Here is a 20,735-nt window from a genome sequence, read left to right as displayed (position 1 = left end):
TTGAATTGTTGATAGGGTCTGAGTAAAGGGTAACACGAACATCCGAACACTTTGAAGAAGGTGTAATCTGGTTTTTGATGAAAAGAACCTCAAATGGGGTCTAAAACCAATGCATCCCACCAGAAATGAAGTGGCATCTCATCTTGTGCAAGGAAGGTTAAGCCCATATCAACCACATGGCGATGCTTGCGCTCAGCTCGCCCCAATTGTTGATGAGTATGCGGACAAGAGCGCCTAATAGTGAAGCCTTGGATCTGTAAGCTTCAAAGTAGTGGCCTTCTAACGCTCTGGATAGCCAGGACCGCTACACTATGTATTTAAAAAGGTGTGACACTTGCAAATCAAGTCATTTAATCAAAATGTGTTATTAACTAAAGAGTTCTAGGGCTAAAAGACATATTGGCCTCAAAAGATACATTTTATAAATTATAAACAGTTTATAGAAGGGATCCCCAAAATCAACAGTGTTTAAAAGTAGGTTTACAAAATTCAACAGTTAAGAGTAAACATCGACCATACTAAGGCAAAATACAAGGTTCTGGTCCTCTCGTCCCTGTAATCTCCTCAACCGTGGCGGTTGAGCGGCCTGATATGTACATTCACCCTGCAGAGCTCTCCAATCAAGGTTGATCGATCTTGCCCTTGCCTTTACCTGCACCACGCAGCACCCGTGAGACAAGGCCCAACAAGAAAACAACATACACAGTATAAACAATATTATCAAACAGACATTCCAGTGAGCATGTTCAGATATTCAGTCCACAGCATATAAGCATACTTCAAGGTACAAACAACCTCATCTATACTCGGATTACTCAACAATCTCATTAATCACATTCATAGCCAAATATAATAATCAATTAACACAAATACTAGGGTCGACTCCTTAGGTCGCACCCTCTGTTTAACCCGCTGACTCCGGCCCGCTTAAACCGAGCTCAGTGCATAATAAGCTGTCCTCGGATACCAATGTCTGAGCCGTGCCAAGTGCACAAGTTAACCGTGGCACGCTTAGGCTGTTGGTTTACAATTTACATGGCTTAATACCATTCTTTCAATCATATATATTAGGGAGCCCTTAGTCCCATTCAAATATTCAACCGGGTGCAGTTTTCTTACCTTTAGCTTCTAGATGAATTAGCTACGAGCGATACTCCTTGAGCGCGATCCGATCCTCGAGCCCTAGCTTAACACCTAGTCACAACCATGATAAAGGATACCATTAACAATCTAAAATGAGTTCCCAAGCCAAGTTCTAGTCCCCGGAACATTGAACTTCACCAAATATGGTAAAAGATTCAATCCCGAGCACCCTAGGTTAAATCTCCAAGCCTAAAATCTCAAAATCCCTTAAGCACCCCGGTATAGGCCACCCATTCCACGACATGGCCCCCAAACAGAGCCATCTAAGGCACAAAAACAGGTAAGGGCTGCGACATTGCTTGGGCCATGCCGCAACCCGCCCTCCTTCCTCAGCATGCAACAACTTCGAAGGGCCACGGCTCACCAAATACCATGCCGCGGCCCGACCCTTCGAACCCAGAAAAAACCACCATTTTCAACCCCTAAACCTCACCTTAAACCATCCAAAAGCCCCTAACTCAAAACCAATTAATAATAACAACATTAGAATGATTTAAACAACATAATCCAACCAAAAATCCAGCCTAAGACTCACTAAAATCCTAACTCCAATTTCTGAGATTTCAAACCCACAAAACTCAAAACCAGCCATGAAAACTCTCAAATTCAACCATCAAACTTCAAATTAAACCTTACCTCAGCTGAAGAATCATTTCTCCAAGATTCCCTTGACCTATCTTCAAAGTTTCAAGCTTCAATTTCAACCTTAAATGCCCAAAACCACATATATTTAAAACTCAACCATTTCTTTAAATTCCTAACCTCAGAAACAAAAATTCAAAACTTACCTTAGCTCTATCTCAGACCTTGATCAGTTCCTGAGCTAATCCTCTAGATTATTCCCTTCAATTCTCAAAGACACAACTTAATTCCAGCAATTCCCTCTCAAGTTTCCGTAGTTCTTCCTTTGCTAAGAGAGAGAGAAGAGAGAAGAAGAGATAGGGTCGGTTTACACTTTTCTGTCTAGCATTTTCTAAGTCTTCCAAGCATATCCTTAAATTATTAGACTAATCCCAAAGCTCGGGGTGCCGGAAATGTCCCCGAGGCCAAAACGGTAAAATCCCCCAATAGTCCCGCCTAGACATCCTAACCTCAAATATATCTCCAATTATTTATTTTCATCACCCGATAGTCTAAACCACTTCCTGATACCCTAAATACCCCTTGACTTATCCAAAGTCAATTATAATGCCCCGTTGTGACTTTTCCCGCTATCTAGCCCTAGGATCGCCTCGAGTCGCCGGCTGTAGAATTATCCACATAATAATGTGGTTCTCACATATATTTCAAACATATATATCACATCATCATATAATATCATAAATTATCATACACACACTATTAATCATATATTTACGCATTTAAATCAATAACATTCATTCTAATCCCAGTTATGCCCTCCCGACACACTAATCCCAGCCCTTAAGCCTTATTAGCAAATTTGGGTCATTACAACTATCCCCTCCTAATGAGAATTTCGTCCTCGAAATTTACCTGAATAGCTTGGGATACTGATCCTGCATCGTTGTTTCTAACTCCCAGGTCGCTTCCTCGACCTTGCTATTTCTCCACAATACTTTCACCAATGGAATTGTCTTATTCCGTAAGACTTTGTCCTTCCGATCCAAAATCTGAACTGGTCGCTCCTCATAGGACAAATCTGTCTGTAACTCCAAGTCCTCGTACCTCAGTACATGTGTCGTATCAGAAACATACTTCCGCAACATGGAGACGTGGAACACATTATGAACTCCTGATAATGACGGTGGCAAGGCCAGCCTATAAGCCACCTGTCCAATCCTCTCCAGGATCTTAAAAGGTCCAAAAAATTGAGGGCTCAGCATGCCCTTCACTCCAAACCTCCTCACACCCCTCAATGGTGAAACTCGCAGAAACACGTGGTCCCTAACCTGGAACTCCACGTTCCTACGCTTAGGATCATCGTAGCTTTTCTGTCTACTCTGCGAGGCAAGCATTCTAGCTCGAATCTTCTCTATGGCCTCATTAGTCTTCTGAACCATATCTAGCCCCAAATACTTTCTCTCACCCATCTCATCCCAGTGAATGGGCGATCTACACTTCCTTCCCTATAACATCTCATAAGGAACCACTCCAATCGTGGACTGATAGCTGTTGTTATATGAAATCTCAATCAATGGGAGGTATTTACTCCATGAACCCTCAAAGTCAATCACACATGCCCTAAGCATGTCCTCCAATACCTGAATTGTCCTCTCAAACTATCCATCAGCTTGAGGATGAAAAGCTGTGCTAAACTTAGCTGAGTTCCCATGGCTCTCTTCAAAGCTCCCCAAAACTTGGAGGTAAAGATAGGGTCTCGGTCAGATACAATAGACTTTGGAACCCCATGGAGATGAAATATCTCCCTCACATACAACTCTGCATACTATTCCACTGTATAGGTCAACCTCACTGGTAGAAAATGAGTTGACATGGTGTACCTGTCCACTATCACCCACACCGAGTCATGAAGTCCAACTGTCCTGGGTAATCCACCAACGAAATCCATCGTAGTGTCCTCCCACTTCCACTCTGGAATACCCAAAGGCTGAAGCAATCCCGCTGGTCGCTGATGCTCAGCCTTAACCTGCTGACATGTCAAACATCTAGACACATACTCAACTACGTCCTTCTTCATCTCGGGCCACCAATATAATGTCCGTAGATCCTGATACATCTTCGTGGTACCCGGATGAAGTGAGTATGGTGTAGTGTGTGACTCATCCAGTATCTCTCGCCTGATCCCCTCATCAGCCGGAACACAGATCCGCCCCTGATACCGAAGCAAACCTGTCTCAGAAACAGAATAATCCTTAACTGTCCCTGCTAAGGCATGCTGTCTACTTTCCTGCAACTGCACATCTACTAACTGACCCTCCTTGATCCGCTCTAACAGGGTCGACTACAAAGTGATATTGGCTAACTGGCCCACTACCAGTTCTATCCATGCCCTGGCCATCTCATCAGCCAACTCTCTCGAGATTTGGGTGGAACTATACAACTGCCCTGGGCCCCTCCGGCTCAATGCATCAGCCACCACGTTGGCTTTTCCAGGATGGTAAAGGATATCACAGTCATAATCCTTAACCAACTCCAACCAACATCTTTGCCTCATATTCAAGTCCTTCTAGGTAAAGAAATACTTCAGACTCTTATGGTCAGTGTGTATCTCGCACCTCTCTCCATACAGATAATGACGCCACACCTTCAGTGCGAATACCGCTGCTGCTAACTCCAAATCATGAGTCGGATACCTCTGCTCATACTCCTTCTGCTGTCGAGATGGATAGGCTATAACTTTCTCGTTCTGCATCAACACACAGCCTAAACCCATCCTCGACGCGTCATAGTAGACCAAAAACTTCCCTTCCTCCAAAGGAAGACTCAACACAGGCGTAGAAATTCGTCGTCGCTTCAACTCCTGAAAGCTGTTCTCACACTTCTCTGACTAGATGAACTTCTGATTCTTCCTTGTTAACTCTGTCGTTGGTGAAGAAATCTTCGAGAACCCCTCTACAAATCGCCTATAGTAACCAGCCAACCCAAGGAAACTTCGCACCTCCGAGGCATTCCTCGGCCTCGGCCAATCCCTAATTGCCTCTACCATGGACGGATCCACCTTAATCCCTTCTGCCCCAACTATATGTCCAAGGAAGTTCACCTCTGGTAGCTAGAACTCACACTTCTTAAACATGGCGTATAACTGATGCTCCCTTAACCTCTGTAAATCCTGTCGGAGATGCTGCTCATGCTCTGCCTCTGAACTGGAGTATACCAAAATGTCATCAATGAAGACAATGACGAACTGGTCCAAGAAATCCTTGAACACCCTGTTCATTAAGTCCATGAAAGCCGCTGGGGCATTGGCCAGACCAAAAGACATGACCAGGAACTCGTAATGCCCATATCGCATTCGAAAGGCCGTCTTCTGTATATCCTCATCTCTGATCCTCAGCTGGTGATAACCAGATCAAAGATCAATCTTGAGAACACCGTCTTACCTTGTAGCTGATTGAACAAGTCATCAATCCTTGGTAGAGGGTACTTATTCTTAATAGTCAACTTGTTCAATTCCCTGTAATCGATACACATCCTCAAAGTTTCGTCCTTCTTCTTAACGAACAACACTGGAGCACCCCATGGAGAGTAACTAGGCCTGATTAATCCCAAATCCAGAAGTTCTTGCAATTGTATCTTCAACTCTTTCAGTTCCGCTGGTGCCATTCTGTACGGTGCCCTAGATACTGGCTCTGTCCCTGGTGCTAACTCAATCTTAAAATGAATCTCCCTACGCGGCAGCAACCCTGGCAGATCCTCAGGGAAGACATCCAGAAACTCACACACCAATCTAGTCTCTCCCGGCCCTGGCGGCATGACCCTAGCGGTATCCACTACACTAGCCAGAAAACCTATGCATCCTCCCTGCAGTAAGTCCCTGGCTCTCAATGCTAAAATCATGGGTACGCGGGGTCTAGACACCGTACCCACAAAGACAAAAGGGTCCTCGCCCTCAGGCTCAAAAGTAACCATCTTCTTCCTACAATCAATCGTAGCTCCATATCTGGCCAACCAATCCATCCCTAAAATCATATCAAAATCCTCCATATCTAACTCGATCAGATCCACCGAAAGTTCCCTACTATCAACCACCACTGGCAGTGCCCTAATCCAACTCCTAGAGACTACCAGTTCCCCTGTAGGCAACAAAGTCCCAAACCCTGCAGTCTGATACTCACTAGGTCTACACAATCTATCAATCCCTCTACTAGAAACAAAAGAATGTGTAGCACCAGAATCTACCAAAACAGTAAAAGGAGTGCCAGCGCTAGAAAGCTGACCTGTCACTACTGAGGGACTAGCCTCAGCCTCCGCCTGAGTCAAGGTGAATACTCGAGCTGGAGTCAAGCTATCCACCTTTCCCGCTTCACCTTTCTTCACCGTTGGGCAGTCTTTCCTGAGATGCCCCACTACCCCGCACATAAAGCAAGCCTTGGCCTGACACTCGCCCAGATGTCGTTTTCTACATCTTGGACACTCTGGATAGGTCCTCCATGCCTCACCGCCACCCTGACGGCCACCCCGACCCCTCCTATCAGAACCAGGAGTGGTTGAGGTGTCAGGAGTCTTCCTCTTGAAGTCAATGGGGCCTCCGCCCCTACTAGACCCAGAATATGGAGGCACCGCCTTGCAGCCCTCCCTTCTTGCTGCACTATCCCTCCATATCTTATTCTCCGCTTCCTCAACGATAAGAGCCCTCTCAACGACCTGGGCATAGGTTGTTCCTTCAGGTACCGTTGTAATTCTAACATCTCGTGCTATCATAGCATTCAGCCCTCTAATAAACCTATCCTGCCTAGCTGCATCGGTAGGCACAAGATCTGGAGCAAACATAGCAAGCCTATCAAATTTCAGGGCATACTCAGTAACGATCATACTGCCCTGAACCAAACTTACAAACTCATTAACCTTTGCTGCTCTGACAGCAACATTATAATCCTTCTGACTGAATAAATCTTTGAAACCTTCCCAACTCAATGTAGTCACCTCCCTAGTCTGCGATACCACCTCCCACCAGATACGGGCATCCTCCCTCAACATATAAGTGGCGCAGGCCACTCTATCATGCCTCTCAATCCTCATAAAATCCAGAATTAATGTTATCATAGTTAGCCACTGCTCGGCTTTCAATGGATCTGGTCCACCCTCAAAGATTGGGGGTTGTTGCTTCCTGAACCATTCATATAACGACTCCCATTTGTTACCAATCTCCCCAGACTGCACAACTGGTACCACTGTAGGTGGTAAAGTAGGGGCAGCACTCCCTGATGGAGCCTGCTGTTGCATAATACGGATCTGCTCGTCTTGACTTTGTAATCGAGCCTGCATCTCATCCATTAACTGCTGCCAGTTCTCAGGCACTGGCGGAGGAGTCTAGCCCTGGTCATCAACCCTGGTCCCGGACCTAGTGCCAGCTAGTCATGAAGATTTTCTTGGACGCATAGCTATCCAAGTCAATCTGCAAAGAACGACTCGGCAATCTGACCATGATGACAGGGTAAAAACATCTCCAAGATCCACCAATAGAATATCACCAATCACAAAAAGTCCACATATAAGCATCCATTCTCATGCACTGGCTGCTAATAAGCATGCCTCAAATCTCACTACATAATAGCTATAAAACAGGCATTCATACATGCACGATATACAATTAATCATTCAAATATTCATCTACATGCACGACAATGTTAATAAACATGTCTCAATATTCTCACACAACAGTCAAGGGCCAGGCCCTATTAGTATCTCATGCTTCCTAATAATCCAGTAAATAACAGCATTCATTGCTCAACACAAACGCATAAGCACATAGGCACATATACACATTACCGAACCCTGATCTGAGCTTGTCTCTAGCAGCGAATGTACACGTCCAGCCTGTCTTCAGGAACCCTTAAACCTAGGATGCTATGATACCAAGTTGTAACGCTCTGGATAGCCAGGAACACTACACTATGTATTTAAAAAGGTGTGAGACTTGCAAATCAAGTCATTTAATCAAAACGTGTTATTAACTAAAGAGTTTTAGGGCTAAAAGACATATTGGCCTCAAAAGATACATTTTATAAATTATAAACAGTTTATAGAAGGGATCCCCAAAATCAACAGTGTTTAAAAGTAGGTTTACAAAATTCAACAGTTAAGAGTAAACATCGACCATACTAAGGCAAAATACAATGTTCTGGTCCTCTCGTCCCTGTAATCTCCTCAACCGTGGCGGTTGAGCGGCCTGATATGTACATTCACCCTGCAGAGCTCTCCAATCAAGGTTGATCGATCTTGCCCTTGCCTTTACCTGCACCACGCAGCACCCGTGAGACAAGGCCCAACAAGAAAACAACATACACAGTATAAACAATATTATCAAACAGACATTCCAGTGAGCATGTTCAGATATTCAGTCCACAGCATATAAGCATACTTCAAGGTACAAACAACCTCATCTATACTCGGATTACTCAACAATCTCATTAATCACATTCATAGCCAAATATAATAATCAATTAACACAAATACTAGGGTCGACTCCTTAGGTCGCACCCTCTGTTTAACCCGCTGACTCCGGCCCGCTTAAACCGAGCTCAGTGCATAATAAGCTGTCCTCGGATACCAGTGTCCGAGCCGTGCCAAGTGCACAAGTTAACCGTGGCACGCTTAGGCCGTTGGTTTACAATTTACATGGCTTAATACCATTCTTTCAATCATATATATCAGGGAGCCCTTAGTCCCGTTCAAATATTCAACCGGGTGCAGTTTTCTTACCTTTAGCTTCTAGATGAATTAGCTACGGGCGATACTCCTTGAGCGCGATCCGATCCTCGAGCCCTAGCTTAACACCTAGTCACAACCATGATAAAGGATACCATTAACAATCTTAAATGAGTTCCCAAGCCAAGTTCTAGTCCCCGGAACATTGAACTTCCCCAAATATGGTAAAAGATTCAATCCCGAGCACCCTAGGTTAAATCTCCAAGCCTAAAATCTCAAAATCCCAAAATCCCTTAAGCACCCCGGCATAGGCCACCCATGCCACGGCATGGCCCCCAAACAGAGCCATCTATGGCACAAAAATAGGTAAGGGCTGCGGCATTACTTGGGCCATGCCGCGGCCCACCCTCCATCCTCAGCATGCAACAACTTCGAAGGGCCGCGGCTCACCAAATACCATGCCGCGGCCTGACCCTTCAAACCCAAAAAAAACCACCATTTTCAACCCCTAAACCTCACCTTAAAGCATCGGAAAGCCCCCAACTCAAAACCAATTATTAATAACAACATTAGAATGATTTAAACAACATAATCCAACCCAAAATCCAGCCTAAGACTCACTAAAATCCCAACTCCAATTTCTGAGATTCGAAACCCACAAAACTCAAAACCAGCCATGAATACTCTCAATTTCAACCATCAAACTTCAAATTAATCCTTACCTCAGCTAAAGAATCGTTTCTCCAAGAGTCCCCTGACCTATCTTCAAAGTTTCAAGCTTCAATTTCCACCTTAAATGCCCAAAACCACATATATTTAAAACTCAGCCATTTCTTTAAATTCCTAACCTCAGAAACGAAAATTCAAAACTTAGCTTAGCTCTATCTCAGACCTTGATCAGTTCTGAAGCTAATCCTCCAGATTATTCCCTTCAATTCTCAAAGACACAACTTAATTCCAGCAATTCCCTCTCAAGTTTCAGTAGTTCTTCCTTTGCTAAGAGAGAGAGAAGAGAGAAGAAGAGATAGGGTCGGTTTACACTTTTCTGTCTAGCATTTTCTAAGTCTTCCAAGTATATCCTTAGATTATTAGACTAATCCCAAAGCTCGGGGTGCCGAAAACGTCCCCGAGGCCAAAACAGTAAAATCCCCCAATAGTCCCGCCTAGACATCCTAACCTCAAATATATCTCCAATTATTTATTTTCATCACCCGATAGTCTAAACCACTTCCTGATACCCTAAATACCCCTTGACTTATCCAAAGTCAATTATAATGCCCCATTGTGACTTTTCCCGCTATCTAGCCCTAGGATCGCCTCGAGTCGTCGGCTGCAGAATTATCCACATAATATTGTGGTTCTCACATATATCTTAAACATATATATCACATCATCATATAATATCATAAATTATCATAAACACACTATTAATCATATATTTACGCATTTAAATCAATAACATTCATTCTAATCCTAGTTGTGCCCTCCCGGCACACTAATCCAGGCCCTTAAGCCTTATTAGCAAATTTGGGTCGTTACAGGCCTGTACTCTCCTCTCCAATCCATTTGGATTGCTTTTATTTTTTTTTGGAGTTGCCTCTTGACATACAAGTTAAATGTCTTGAAGATATCAAGAACTTCAGACTTTTGCTTCATTGGAAAAAGCCAAGTAAACTTGGAAAAATCATCAATAAAACTGACATAATACCTATATCCATCCATGGTAGTACAAAATGAAGTACCCCAAACATCTGAGTGTACAAGATCAAAGCATGCCTTTGTTTTTGGAACTGAAGTAGGAAATGAAAAACCGTGCAACTTTCCATATTGACATGCTTTGCTGAATTGAATATCAGTACAAGTGGTCTTGGAAGGAAAGGAATATACAACTTTCATCAAGACACGCTTGGAGGGATGGCCTAAACGGCAGTGCCAAACAATGGCCGAACTGCTCTTCTTATTAGCCATGTCTTTATTTGAATTGTAGTTGTAAACATGAGGACTAGATGAGATGGAATTGGAGAAGCTTTCTGCAGCAACACGCAGCTTTGCTTGTGAAAGATCCAGCTGAGAAAGGCCATTCTTAATAGATCCCTATAGAAGTTGATGCTCTATGCTCATGTCCTTGATAACACAAGACATATAATCAAATTCTAAGGTAACATTGTTATCTTGAGTAAACTTAGAGATACTCAATAAGTTTTTTGTTATAGCTGGACCATGTAATATATCATTCAGAACAAGATTCTTGTGAGGAATAGTAGTTGGTAGAAAAGAAGTACCAATATGAGTAATTGGAATTGAAGAACCATTACCGACTACTACTTTGGCTTTGCCTTTGTAGTCTGTAGAGTTGGTTTATTGAGGAGCATCATTGGAGAAGTGGTGAGTGGTTGTCCACATACTAGATGCCTTCATCTGGTGCGCTTGAATCAGACACATAGGCTTGATGTGCTAAGTTCTCATTGGTGGTGAGCTTGGAGTTAGAATCTTGAATATTCATGTCACACTGATAATAACATCGAAGGGTTGTATGGCCTGGTTTTTGACAAATTTGACAGATGAGTTTGGTTCCTCTACCTCGATCATAGGCATAGCTTCATCTACCACCTCGACCACGATTGAAAGAATTGCCTATGTAACCTCCTCAACTTAGAGAGTTGTTGTTGTGAGCATTGAGAGTGGAAAAATTGGCTTGAACTAGATCTACGCTCAGAGGAGGGTTCACATTCTGTTCAAGTCGCATCTCTTGGTTATGAAGCATAAATAGAACATCTTGTAAGGTCAGATTCTTGGACTTGGATGTGAGATAGACCACAACTGACTCGTACTCTTGACCAAGACCGCCAAGAATATAGATTGAAAGTTCTTCATCGGAAACCACTTGTCCAGCAGCAGCAAGAGCATCGACAGTGTTCTTCATCTTTATAATGTACTCATTAACATTCATGGATCCTTTCTTCAAAGTTTGAAGCAAAATCTGAGTTGTAGAGGTCGAGCCTTTGATCGAAACGCGAACATACACTCAAAGACACTCCAAATTTCATAAGAGGATTCACAACAAAGGATATGTCTGATTCTAGGTTCAGAAAGAGAATTCATAAGCCAGCTCGTGAAGAATTGATCACAACGCATCCAATGTTCAATAGAGGGATTAGGTTCAGTTGTACCTTCAAGAAGTTGTATCTGCCAAGGAGTTATTCCAAGAAGAATTCCATGGAGGTTCGAGTGGCTAGAAGAATTAGAGATCTCCAGTAGGAGTAATTGGTGCGATCAAGAAGTAGATTCAATGGAGCTAGAGTTGCATTGAAAGGCAGATTGATTGCTGGAGGTGCGATCGGAACTGGAATAGGAGGTGGCGGCAGACCAATTGTTATTTCTAGGCACATTCATGGGAGGATTCACTTGAGGATTCTTCGATGATGTGGAAGCAAAAGAGTGCGAATCATTGTCATCTGATACCATGTTTGGTTTTCGAGAAAACAAAAAAGAAAGTATGCAGAGCAATGTAGATGAAGAGTAAATAAGAATAATGAGAATGAGAAAAATGAACTCAGCCAACTAGCATGAGTTTTTGCAACTGAGTATATATATAATAAGGTCCATCTAATAGAGTTAGATACAATGGTATAAATAATTCTATAACAAACTAACATCTGAACTTAGAGTAACTAAAGCTTGAGGACAATCTTTACAGGGAAACAACATAGGGATAGACTAATGATAAGTCCTCTCTTTCTCTCACTTTTGCTAATTTCCTTGCTGCATATGTGAATTATATATATGATATTTGTGTGTGTACTAAGCATGTAAAATATTGGCATGTAGTTGAGTACTTGAAATGGACTGGGTTAGAATCATGGGGAACTTGCTCATAGAAAGATGGCAGCATCAACAGTCAACTTTTTGGAATCTATTTTTTGTAAGGACAAGAATTATAATCTACATTTGACATGTACAAAATTAGTTTAAGTGGTGTCTTCAATTATATCTAGCTTGTTTTTTTTTTAAAATATGATTTAGGCCTTCCATAATCAAATTACAGGGTGTTGCTTAACTTCAATAGTTTAATCCAAATTGTACTTAGTATTACATGTATGCTATTTCCATATTTCTCTGTACTCTTTAGATGTATAAAGAGCTTAATCTTATATCACCATCATCATTTTTTTTCTTCTTGATATTACCATCACCTATAATTGTATGGATAAATATATGCACAATGTCAAATTGATAATGAACTCCCATTTATATGTAGATTTATACTATGTTTGTTGCAAGTTTTAATTTCTAATCGATGCTTTGCTTTGAATGGAAAATATCATACTAAGTTTTTTTCTTACTTATTTTCTTTTCTTTATAATTTTCTTCTCTTCGCCCATTTTAATTTATATTAACCTTAATTTCTTTAACTTTTCTTCTATTACTTAATAAGCGTTAAAATCTTATCCTCAAACTGATACATAATATTCATGCATATATGTTATTTGGTATCTATCTTCTTCTCTATTTTGGGCTATGGGCTTACTAGTATAAATATATATATGTGTGTGTGTGGTGGGTTCAATTATTACTAATAATGACTTGTGCTGAGGAGCTTTTTATGTTATTGTTTATTCCACAACAAAAATGATTATTCATTTGTATCAATTGTAAATTTATGCTCATTTTATAATATGATATTTTCTAATTATTAATTATTGAATGCTTCAGAGCACAAATGGTTTTATAAGGACTCACAAGTAGATCGCGAAATATATATATATATATACACAAGTACACGTAATCGATTCAAGTAATATATATGATAAGTAGAGTATCGTTCTCACGAAGACTATCTTCTAAGTACCACTAATTGTTCTTTTAATTTCTATTTGGCAACCAAAGTTTAGATGAATTTATTTTTAAAATTATAAAAGAAAACTAAGAACAAGAATCACTAATTGAAAGATTTAAATAACTATTAAAAAGACCTAGGGTGTTAATTTCATCAACTTGTCATTCTACTAATTTTATTAATCAATTCTAAATTTCTTTCTTTATATTCTAATAGCAGGTTAACATAATTCGATTCCGATTCTTTTTCAAGACATAAGATCTCAACCTATATGCAAGATTTCTACATTTCTGTGATAAACTTAAACAGATAAAAGACATTTAGCATGGAAACCTAATTACTACACAAGTCATACAGGTACTTTCGTCCAATATGCAACCTATGTCTATATAATGATAGTGTTGACCCTTGATTTGGCCAACAACACGGAGTCAAAATAACGACAAAGAAACAAAAAGAAAATCAAGAATGGAATCAAATGGGAAGAAAGTGACACAAGTAATTTATAGTGGTTCGGCCCCAACTGTGTGGTAATAACCTACGTCCACTTAGTGTTCTTATTGATGTTGAATCCCAATACCGTGATTAAAGAACTAGGGTTCTTGAGTTTCATAAGCCTTAAGAGAATTACAACTCTCAATGGATAATCACACTATGCTTTTCTCTCAAAATATAAAGATTAAAGTCTCATAATTCAAAAGTCCCTTCCTTGAGCCTTCTCATTCTTATTTATAGGCTCCAGGAGGTTACATGGGCCGATGGGCATTAATTATCCTTAATATCAGCGTATAAGGTAATAAAAAGAAAATATCATAAATGTAGTTATTACAAGATTGTGTATTTTAAAGGAAGTAAATAGAAGCATGCGACCAGACTGGTCGAATCTAAACGCAAGATCTGATGAAGCAATAATCAGCTGGTTGATAGGCGAACAATATCCCTTCACTACAGAACTGCCACGTGCCAACCACGTGTTCGAAATTCTTGCCACGTCATCAGGAGCCATTTTTGGGTAAACATTTGCCCCCCAAGTTTATTTTACTGCGACCAACATAAAGTAACCTTAGGAGACTGACCCTTCGCATACCCCACCAAATCTGTCAGAGTCGTCCATGCATTCTCGAAAAAGGCAACTAATCATGTCTTTTCAGTTTCCCAAAAGTTTTCTGATGACTATAGTGCTTCCTTATGCCTTGAAAAGTTAATCCCATCATTACCTCTTTTACAACGCCACGATCAATATAAATAACCAATTCTTTTCACTTTTCACTTTTTGCCAATCCTCTTGCCCTCAAGAACTCTGATGAACAAAGCAAAACAGACCAAGAAAAATTCACTGATCCAAGGTCCGCCTGTTCAATCGTTCGAAATATTCACTCCAATCTTTCATCCAAGTAAGTTTTCTGATCGATTCCTTTCTGTTATGTTGTGTTGCGCTTGTTTTCCCTTTGTTTTAGGTTCTGAGTTCTTGAATATTTTTGTCTGTTCTTGCAAAATTGTTTCGGGGTAAATGAGTATGTTGATCCGCGCTGAATATGATAGGAAAATAACACTTTGTTAGGGTTAGGAATCAATTTGGTTGTTAGGATAATCAATTTAGGGAGTAAAATCGAAGTAAAAATTCAATTTTTAAGCTTGTAGAAAAACTGAGTTTTTCTCGCCCCTTCAGAGTCGAAAAAGTTTCTCCTGAAAAAACTTTTAATTTATGCTTTTTGATCCGTTTTCCAAACTGTTCACATAGAATTTAGTGTTTTTGTGAGAATGTTGTTGGTCGTATAAAATCTTAACTTTAATACACGAGCAACGTTATTCCAACTCTTAACACTTCTTGGTCTTTTGGGCTGTAGATTCTCATCTCCATTTCTCTGTTCGCAGATTTTCATGCAAGATCCGTGGGGAGGTGAGAGGCCAATTGACGACGACCTGCTTGCCCAACTGCTCGTGGACGAAGAACAACCATCTTTAATTATACCAGAGATCCCTTTTTCTCGTATTCCAACAAACATACCTCCATCCAGTCCATGAAATATGGGTAGAGTAAAATCCATCGCCCAGAAAAAGAAACCAACCAAACCCTCTGCAAATCAGCCTGCTCCTCGGACTGAAATTCCTTCGACCAACGGTCGAGCTAAAAATACTGATCTTGATATCCAAAGACAGGCTCGCCCCCGCGATGTACTTTGACTAGATGTCGAATGGTACCTCACTCCTCCTAGCCAAGTCACTGCTAGGATGGTAAACAATTTCCTCAGGAAGTACGAACTTTCTGAGGTAACTTTGCTCCTACCTTCCACCGACCGGCGAGCAAACCTGCCTGGCGCCGCCTTCAGTGCCTGATCAAGGTATCACATTGAGGCAGGAGCAATCAATCCTGCCTCTCCATCCATTCTTCCAGGGAGTGGCCAATTACTTTGGGGTTGCTCCTTTCCAAATAACCCCAAACGGGTATAGAATGCTCTCCGCACTCTATATCCTTTACAGCCATAAAAAGTGGCCTGTCCCCACACCGCATGAGGTCAACTACTTGTTTGTTCTTAAATCTAACCCCGACCAGGACAACACGAGGATTTTTCTTCTCTGCCACCAGGAATCGACCCGCACCTTCTTGAGTGAGACTACCTACAAGTCCAATGTAGGAAAGTATTACCAAGAGTACTTTTTAACTACTGATCTGGTTGCCAACAACCTAGCCTTCACCCAAGGAGTTAACTTCTTTATTCTCTTGGTCGTTTATTTCCTTTTATTTTATCTGCTTCCTCCTTAGAAATTTAGCACTCTTCAGGTCCATGGCTGCAACTATCTCCTACTCCAGAAATGGAGATTCGAGCAGCATCGTTGGCCAGTATCACCAACACAGAAAAAAGTGTTGAATAGTTAGTCATTCAAGCCAACTTAAGGCTGGTCGGGCTTCTGGCACCTCACTAGGACGTGAGGGAGTCAACGGGAGGAGTGCCATTGGTGAAGGAGTTCCCGAGCAGCACCCAGACATGTCACAACCCCCAAGGAGAAGGACCACTGGAGTGACAATCAGGGAACCCTCCAGCACCCCACGAGGAGATGCTCCTCCTGCCCCTATGGGAAAGGGAAAAAAGAAAGTATCCGAACCCCCTGCACCCGTCGAAGAGTTTTCAGACGAAAACGGTACTGTCTTCTCACTTTTGGACAGTTTTCCCATTCCCTGTCATTTATTTGATGGGGACGAAAAACTTTAAGTACACTCCAAATTTAAATTCAGATTTCTTCTAGGCAGTGAGTGAGTGTAGCAATAGTTCAGTAAGTAATGTAGCGACCAATAGTTATAGCACAGGTACTTTACTTATAATTTCCTTGCTTTCATTTTTAACTCCATCTATACATATCATCTATCTGCTCGCAATGCTCCCTTACTTGTAGATATGTCGGCTGGAGATATGTTTGATCGCTACACCACACCTGCTGCTCCCTCAAGCAGGAAGAAAGAGAGCAAGCGACATCGCGAAGAAGGCCCGGACTGAGGATCTTCTAGCTGCTGCTCCCTCAAAAGAAACAATGCCCCCTCCGGCACCACTCGACCAGAAGTCTCCCCCTGCACTAGCCGACCAGAACTCTACCCCTCCAGCGCCAACTGAGCAGACGCCTCAAGATCAACCTGAAGATGCCTTGACCAGTACTGTGGTTGGCTCGGCCAGAGAAAGGATATACAAACTCTCAATGAATAAACACAACTCAGAGGCCATTGTCGGCACCAACTCCATGGAGGACGATCAGATAATAAACCGAGGGCTGAACGAGATAGCCAGTGTAAGTTCCTTTCTTTAGCTGAGTTATTTTACTTTGTTATTTTCTGCCATCATCTTATCTCTTCACCTGATCGCAGGGTTGCTGACTATAACCGCTGGTTGGCGCCGCACGGGGGCTTCGGTCACCCAGACCAAAGACACTGATTCTAAGCACATTGAGGATATGAAGGCACTCGAGGGGAAAAATGTTGAATTGCTTGAGAAAAACACAGAACTGCTCGGAAAGAACACTGAACTGCTCGAGCGAAACTCCAAGCTGGCTGAAGAGCTTCAGGAGTTTCAGGCTACCCTGGCTAAATCCAATGAAGATAAAGAGAAGTTTAGGGAGTGTGCTAAACTTAACTACCAAGAGGCCAAACAGCTTAAGGTTAATCTGATCATGAGCAGAAAGGATACTGAGGAGCTGGATGGACGCGTCAAGTAGCTTGAGGAGACTAATGCCAGCAACTTGGAGAAGTATAGGGAGGCCACCCACTTTCGCTTCGAGTTCTGGAAGTATAATCATGGGGCCAAATTCAGTTATCTTTCCGAGCGCCTGAGGCGAACACAAATAGCCTGGTGCACTGTTCGCCTGAAGGTGGAAGAAAGAGCCAACACTCCTGCTTCCCCAGAAATCTCCTTAGCATAGGGGATTGATGGCGCAGAAAATGAAGCTGGAACCCTTGTTGACCAGGACACTCCTTAAGACCCTCCTACCTCATAGTATTTTATTTTTTGTATTTTATCTTTTAGATACACGACCTACGAGTCATGATGTAAAGACAATTTTTAACTTTAATTGCTGCATGGGCAGCTTTTTTCCTTTTAACAAACAATCACATCCGAACAGTAACTGCTCGCGGTGTAAAGGATTTCATTTTTTGGTATTATATAATATTTGCATCTTATTATAACACCTGTTCGCATGACCGGACTTAGCATAGTACTTTTGGTTTGATTTAATAAAATAATAAAATTTTGAAAAATACTCTAAGTACCCTAGCATGCTTTCACTTATTTTGCTCGTGTGTTTACATACCTTTTGATATGCTTTGCTTACTAGATACTGTATATGCCCCCCAAGTGATTGAGGAGCTTTAGGTGCTCGGTCACTTGCCTTGACTAGGACCTGTTCGAACATTTTTGCTCATAGGAGAAATTTTAAAATGAGAATATAGCAAAACAACACACGTAATGAGCAAATACTTGTAATAAATACAATAGTTTGGCAAGATTGACTGGTTGTGCACAGTCCCTTTTATTTCTCATAATAAATGGATAATCATGTCTGTAGGAGTGAACAATAAAATGATCTTACACTTATAAGCGATCAGTCACAAGAATGACTAACCCTTGTTCATAAACTTGTAAAAAGTAGAATTAATACAAGCCGATTCTTTAAGAAGAATTTTTTATTGATCGTACTTGCGCAGGTGTTCTCCATTCCAATAGTGAGGAATGAGATCTCCATTTACGCGAGCAAGTTTGTAAGTGCCTGGATGGATGACTTCTTCGATTTGGTATGGTCCTTCCTAGTTAGGTCCGAGGACGCCGGTGGCGGCGATCATGGGAGCTGAGGAAAACTCTTCTAAGTACTAGATCTACTACATTGAATTTCCTTTCACGTACTTTAGAATGGAAATATCGGGCGACCTTTTTCTGGTAAGCTGCTACTCGGAGTTGGGCTTGCTCGTGCTTTTCATAAACCAAATCTAACGATTCAATCAACAATTGGCTATTGGAGCCTTGATCGTACGTCATTCTCCGATGCGACGGCGGATCTAACTCAACAGGCAACATAGCCTCGTATCCATAGGCTAAGGAGAATGGAGTATGGCCTATTGCAGTGCGATGGGACGTTCTATACGACCAAAGGACTTCAGGAAATTGCTCTGGCCATGCCCCCTTTGCTTCCTTAAGCCTTTTCTTTAGAGTATCTTTTAGCGTTTTATTGACTGCCTCAACTTGCCCGTTTGCTTGAGGGTGAGCAACTGAAGAAAAGCTCTTTATAATTCCATGCTGCTCACAAAAATCTGTGAACAGATCACTATCAAACTACGTGTCGTTGTTTGAGACAATTTTTCTTGGCAATCCATAGCGACACACAATGTTCTTGACCACGAAATCCAACACTTTTTTGGTCGTTATGGTTGCAAGTGGCATAGCTTCGGCCCACTTTGTAAAGTAATAAATGGCCACTACGGTGTACTTGATGCCGCCCTTCCCTGTGGGCAAAGATCTGAATAGGTCTATACCCCAGACTGCAAATGGCAACGGACTTTGCATCTGTTTTAGTTCATTAGGGGTTGCTCGCGGAATTTCGGAGAATCTCTGGCACTTGTCGCATCTTCACACAAATTACATCGAGTCTTCATTCATTGTTGGCCAGAAGTATCCTTGCCTTAGGATCTTTTTTGATAAACTCTGCCCCCCAGCGTGGTCCCCACAAAAGCCTTCGTGGACCTCTCTCATCAATTCTTTGGCCTTCTCTTTTGAAATACACCTGAGGAGTGGCATTGAGTAGCCCCTTCAGTACAGGATCCCATCGAACAAGATATACCTAGCAGCCTGCCGCTGAAGGGTCCTGGCTTTGTTTCTCTCCGTTGGAAACACACCCTGTGTCAGGTACTCTATGTAAGGTGCCATCCATGTATCCGCCGCCTGAATCACCAAAGAGGTTTCTTCTGCTTGGATGCTTGATTAAGACAGCTGTTCAACTGGTACTATATTCAAGGTTTCAGGATCCTTCACACTCGCTAGTTTGGCCAAAGAGTCAACGTTTGAATTCTGGTCACGAGGCACTTGCTGGAGAGTGTACTTATCAAACTGTGCCAATAGATCCTTTGCTTTATTCAAGTAAGGAACCATCTTTAGACCTCGAGCTTGATATTCTCCAATGATCTGATTAACCACCAACTGAGAGTCATTGTAAATTTCAAGTGACTTTATGTTCATGTCTCTGGCTAACCATAATCCTGCGAGCAGTGCTTCATACTCGGCTTCGTTGTTAGATGCCGTGAAGTCGTATCTGATTGCGCAGTGGAATCGATGCCCTTCAGGCGTTATCAAAATCACCCCGGCTCCATCGTGGTGCTCATTAGAAGAACCATCTGTAAACAACTTCCAAGAAGGAGTTTGGCTTTGAGGTTCAGGCTCTTCCGTCCCTTCTGGCTGCTCTCTGTTTGGGAGCCCAGTGAGTTCTGTGAAAAAGTCAGCCAGATCTTGTCCTTTTATTGCTGCTCGTGGTAAGTAAGAGATATCAAACTGCCCAATTTCGACCGCCCATTTCAGTAATCAGCCCGTAGCCTCTGGTTTCTACAGAACTTGCCATAAAGGTTGGTCGGTCAAAACTATGATTGGGTGAGCTTGGAAGTACGACCGCAACTTTCTGGCTGCTAAGATCAGGCAATAGGCTAATTTTTCAATAGGAGGATATCGCAGTTCTGCTCTTATTAGCCTTTTGCCTACATAATAGACGACCTTCTGCATGCCCTCTTCCTCTCTTACTATAACAACACTAGCAGAATATTCCGTGCTCGCCAAGTAAATGAACAAGGTTTCTTTATTGACCGGCTTCGATAGAATCAGTGGCTGCGACATGTGAGTCTTTAAAGCTTGAAAAGCTTGTTCGCACTCCTCCGTCCATTTGAACTTCTTGTTGCCTCTGAGTAGATTAAAAAATGGGACGCATTTGTCCATAGATTTGG

This window comes from Humulus lupulus, chromosome 2, assembly GCF_963169125.1.
Source record: "Humulus lupulus chromosome 2, drHumLupu1.1, whole genome shotgun sequence".
Taxonomy (NCBI): Eukaryota; Viridiplantae; Streptophyta; class Magnoliopsida; order Rosales; family Cannabaceae; genus Humulus; species Humulus lupulus.
Note: the sequence above shows the minus strand (reverse complement) of the source record.